General features: G+C 33.7%; 1 long non-coding RNA gene across 1 annotated transcript; it reads right to left on the reverse strand.

The window, feature by feature from the left end:
- Nucleotides 1-1,037: 1,037 nt before the first annotated feature.
- LOC107797897 (uncharacterized) lies at nt 1,038-4,369 on the reverse strand. Its single transcript, XR_001650784.2, has 2 exons — nt 3,891-4,369; nt 1,038-1,290 (listed from the first exon to the last, which is right to left on the reverse strand). It is a non-coding gene; the product is annotated as an uncharacterized LOC107797897 (long non-coding RNA).
- Between the last annotated feature and the right edge of the window lie 836 nt (nt 4,370-5,205).

Here is a 5,205-nt window from a genome sequence, read left to right on the forward strand (position 1 = left end):
TTGGAATCATCCCAATTTGTCCATTTGAATCTTCTATTTTCTTTTCTTTTCTTTTCTTTTCTCGCACTTCTTAGCTCGCTCATTTTCCTTCCTTTTTTTTCTTTCTGATTATCGCTCTTTTCTTCCCTCTCATTTCTGACATCCCATGATTTCATCTCTTTTTTTTCTTTTCTTTTTGTTTGTTTTTTTTTATTTTTTTATTTAATAATAATAAAAAATGATTCGATCGAACCCTACGTAGGTTGTCTACGTACCATGACGCCGCATGAATCAGATCTTTGCGTAGTTCGGAAAGATCGGGAATAAAGAAAACAAACCAACGTTCTCTTTTTCTTTTTCTCTTTTTTCTTCTTTTTTTTCCTTAATGACTATTCTGATGAGAAAAGAGAAATAAAAGAAACAAATCTCTTTTTTGAATTTCTAGACTTAATGTTCTATAACTTATTCTAAACTCAAGCTTAACATGCATGTTTTATTTCTTTTGAATCAAATACTCTATGGAAAATTATTAAGGAAAAAAAAACATATAAGAGAAAAATATTTTTTTTTTTGATTCTTTTCTTTTAGAAGGAAATCTAAAGAATAAACCAAAGAAAAATATTTTGAATTTTCATTTGATATCTCTGAAGAAAGATTTTAAAACGAGAAATAAACAAGATAAAAAATATTTTTGGATTTCAGTTTTTGATTACCTAAGGAAGAAACTTTAAAGATAAACAAAAGATAAAGTATATTTTTTTCTTCTATGTACAATATCCTAAAGTTCCAATGAAAATAAAAAGAATTTTTTTTCATTTCTCATTAATTTCCCAAAGAAGCACCTCAAGAGAAAATCTTTTTCGATTTTTGGAACTAAAATCTTAAAGAAAACTTTTAAAGAGGTACTAAAAGAAAATTCTCTTTTTTAAAATTTTTAGTCTTAATGTACTAAAAGGAAATGTAACAACAATTTTTATTTTGTGTTCTAGATATTAATTTCCTAAAGGAAAACCACCTTAAAAGAATTAGTATTCTAAAGAAAACTTCTAACAGAAATGTAAAATGCGAAACCTCCTTTTTTTGGATTTTTGAGTTACAGCACACTTTTTTAAATATAAAGTAGAAACTACAATAACAAAAGACTCGACATTACTGTACAAAACTAGAAAATAAAAGACGACATAAAATGAAGAATAGACTCAAAACATAAAAAATAAAGCAAATCTCCTTAATCAACTCTTGAATGAGCGATTCTGACTGGATGGTCACGGGGTGTCTGTCATGCTCAAACTCCAGTAAGTAGATCCACACCTGTATGAAAAAAAAAACTCAAACCAACACTAGGTGAGACAATAACACTCCTTATTGGAAGCATGCAATACATGATTGAGGCTATTTTTGCAAAATGGCTTATGTGACAAAAGATGGCTAGAAATGCAAAATTTGGCTAAGACCCTGCAAAGCCAAGAACCTAAGATTTACTAGGAAGACCGGACCCTATGTAAGTTGCCTACGTATCACGCCCCGAAAGACGAGAATCAGGTATGTGTAGTTCGGGCAGATTGGATACGGGCAAGAATTATATTAAAAAAAACTAATTTAGAGAAAACATATTTTTTTGTCTTTTATTTTGAAAAATGATGAAACATGTAAAATCTTTTTGTATTTTCTTTTTCCTCTTTTTTTTTTGGTTTTCGGAAAATGATAAAAAGTGCAAAATCTTTTTTTTTTTTGAATTTTTTTTGGGTCTTTTTCTTAACAAAAATGTGACAGAAAATATAACAGGGCCCTACTTGCTTTAGTTTCATACTTCACCCTCTTTTCTTTCTCATTTGCCCTCAAACCTCATTGGTCCGCCAAATGAGCCCTTTTACCCTTGAAAATTTGCAACATGTAGCACATAAGATGCAACAGGGTAGCCTTTTATTTTTTGGGTACACTTGTCCTAGACAAACCCAACCCCTGTGTTGAGTCCCCAAAGTCAGATGCACGTGATGCAAACAAGCGTTCCTACTAGGGATTTGGTATGAGGCTGTGTTATTCTAGGTTTAAAAACCTGGGTTTATTTGTTCTAGACCTGGCTTACCCGAGCGGACAGCTCGAGCCGAGGGGGGCAGCCTACCAGGAATACAGAAGCTTCACCGGCTTTGCAACTTGTCCGAACCTCATTCTAAAATTGAAATGACTCTAACAGAAGAGAAGTCACACGAAGTGTACACTTCCCAGATGATTTAGAAGACTCAGATAGAAGAGGGTTTCGTAACAATTTATATATAGTTCAACAATATCAAAGCGGTAAAAAGTAACATTTAGCACATTAGGCTCAAGCATGTAAATAAAACCAGATAATAAATAAAGCCAACTATAAAAATTAATCTAAGCTCGAATTTTATACTCTAAACCAGAGGTTCTGGGTTCTTGTCCCCAGCAGAGTCGCCAAAGCTGTCACACCTCCTTTTTACTACACCAGAGAGGGTATAAGGGAGTTTTTCCAATTTAAGTGACAATCGAAATAGGATTATTTATTTAAAATTCAGAGTCGTCACTTGGGATGATTTATGGTGTCCCAAGTCACCGGTTTAAAATCCCGAATCGAGGAAAGATTGACTCTAATTATGGTCCGCGAACACAGAAATCCGGGTAAGGAATTTTGTTAACCCGGGAGAAGGTGTTAGGCATTCCCGGGTTATGTGGTTTTAGCACGGTCGCTCAAATGTTATTATTGGCCTATTATATGATTTTAAAACATTTTTAAACCTATGTGCATTTTTAACTTTAAAACTGCTTTTATTTATTTAAAGAATTGATTCAAGGTTATTTAAAACACATCGCAAGCCACGCTACATGAAATGCACCCGTAGTTCCCGACACATTCTATTTAACCTTGTTGGAAATTAAGACCGGGTCATATGAAATGCACCCCCGAATTTAAGAAATTAATTTTAAATAGCGCGCCTAAAGCAACAACGCACTTTCAAGTTTGCGAGGGCCATGGAAAATTCAATTAATGATAAACCTCGATTTCTAAAGAGTTATCATTAATTATCTGAGGGCCATGGGTTATCGATATTATTAATTCAAATTAACTATCGAAAGTTCACTGCCTACTAAACTTGTTTCCACGCCAATTAAACCAAACAACAAGTTGTCCAATTTAACAAACCTTTCTTAAACATTATAAAAATGTTTTAAGCACTCGAGTACTCCAATTACCAATTATCCCAGAAAACCAACTCAATGGCTATATCCAAACAAATAGCACAGAGACAAACTTCATGAATTTCACAATAGAAAAGCCTGTGTCCAGCATGGCAGTAAATCAAACAAAAATGGAAAGAATAAACCTCCAACCAAGTTACTTTACTTTTACATATATATATTTATCAAATAGCCATTCATACTCCTATCACGTCCTTTTATATCCATGCCATACAGTAGCTTTATTGATCCAAAAAAGTAAGGTATAAACATGTACTGATCAAATATAAATTAAGGCCGAGTTAAATCAGAAACCATGGCTCTTGAAGTATTATGTTGGAAATTATTGAGTTTCAAACAAATTTGCCATTTTAGAAAAGGCCAAATAAGCAAAATCTAGGTAATAGACCCAATTCTCTTGTAGCATATACCCACACAAAAATCGACCAAATCAGATCCCATAACCCACTAGCAGTAGACCCAAATCTCTTTTCACTATTCAGCTTAAACAAACAAAAATATCATATTTCACTCTACCAATGAAACTAGACAAGCTTAATGCTAATAAATAATTAATCTCAATAAATAAATAACTGAAACATGACAAAGCTCATAAGAGCTCAACAGATGACGGGAAGATTCAAACAACATTGCTAACAAAAACTTCTATATTTGAAAGATGAGTGCAAAAAAGTAATAGGTAATTAACGAACCTTTAGAAGCCTTTTCAAAAATGAACTTGGGTTTACACTTTCCTTAGTCACGACCAACTGAGAACTTCCATGAAACCTCAAAATCTCGTCGGAACTCAACTACACCATCGTCATCCTCAACTCAAACCCCTCTTTTTCAAACAACTAAGACCGAAACTAGCTGGGATTTGAATCACCTTGCATTTCGATGCGAGTGCTGGTTTTAGGGAGGATGAACAGTGGATCTCGGAACCGTAAATGCTGGTTTGTATAGCCGATGGTCTGGTTTTGTTGATTTTCAAGTGGGTTTAAGGTGGGAGAAGAGGATTTGGGAGGGGAACGTGCTGATGTTGTAGTGAAGAGGAAAGAATTGTTGGGATTTTCCTCTTTTTCTTAGATCCCCAATTTTCTTGCTCGCCTCCTCCTAACTCTGCCCGTTTCTTCTTTTTGTTCATAAGATCAAGACCCTTTTTTTTGTGTTCGCCCCCATTTGCTGATTAGGCGTTACCCCTATTATATAGGTTTAGGTCTAAATGTGTATTTTTGTGCTAATTGCTCTTAGGTCCTTAGGGTCTTTTTATTTATTTTTTGCTCCAAAGAAGAGTCTAGAAGGGTCCATAGGGTTAGCTTAATGGGTATTGGACTTAATGCGCTTGGGAATTATGGGTTAGGTCCAAAATTAGACCTAAAAATGGGTTGCTCAAGCCCAAGTTTTATCCTTTCCCTGCAAACGAGATTAAAATACGACCCCATTTATTAATTAGTCCTACTTAAATAAAATAACTATTAAAATAAGACTGACCGTTGAAATAAAATTATTTTTTGGTATTTTTTTTAAGATTAAAAATGACAACAAAACATTAATGATACAATTTTTTTTGTAATTTTCATTTTTCTTGCAATAAAATAAAGTAAAAGAGTTAAAACTAGTTGAAATAGCTATATTAGGCCTAAATTAAATATTTAGGTGCTAAAATATGAAAAATCATAGGGAGGGTCAAAAAACACATGTCTACAGGAATGTGATCAGAATGAGTTTTGGAGGTTCAGAGTAGATTTAAGCTTGAATTGGCGAAATCGAATTTTTGGCGATTTTTGGTAGATAGGTGAGATTTTGATGTATGGGTCGGAATGGAATTCTGAGAGTTTCAGTAGTTCCGTAGTGTCATTTGGGACGTGTGTGCAAAATTTCAGGTCATTCGAACGTGGTTTAGTGGGGTTTTGATCAAAAGCGAAATTTAGAAGTTTTTGGAAACTTAGGCTTGAATCTGGTGTGTTTTGGTTGATTTGATGTTGTTTGAGGTGTTTTGAAGATTGGTACAAGTTTGAATAAGGT

This window comes from Nicotiana tabacum, chromosome 6 (assembly GCF_000715075.1).
Source record: "Nicotiana tabacum cultivar K326 chromosome 6, ASM71507v2, whole genome shotgun sequence".
Taxonomy (NCBI): Eukaryota; Viridiplantae; Streptophyta; class Magnoliopsida; order Solanales; family Solanaceae; genus Nicotiana; species Nicotiana tabacum.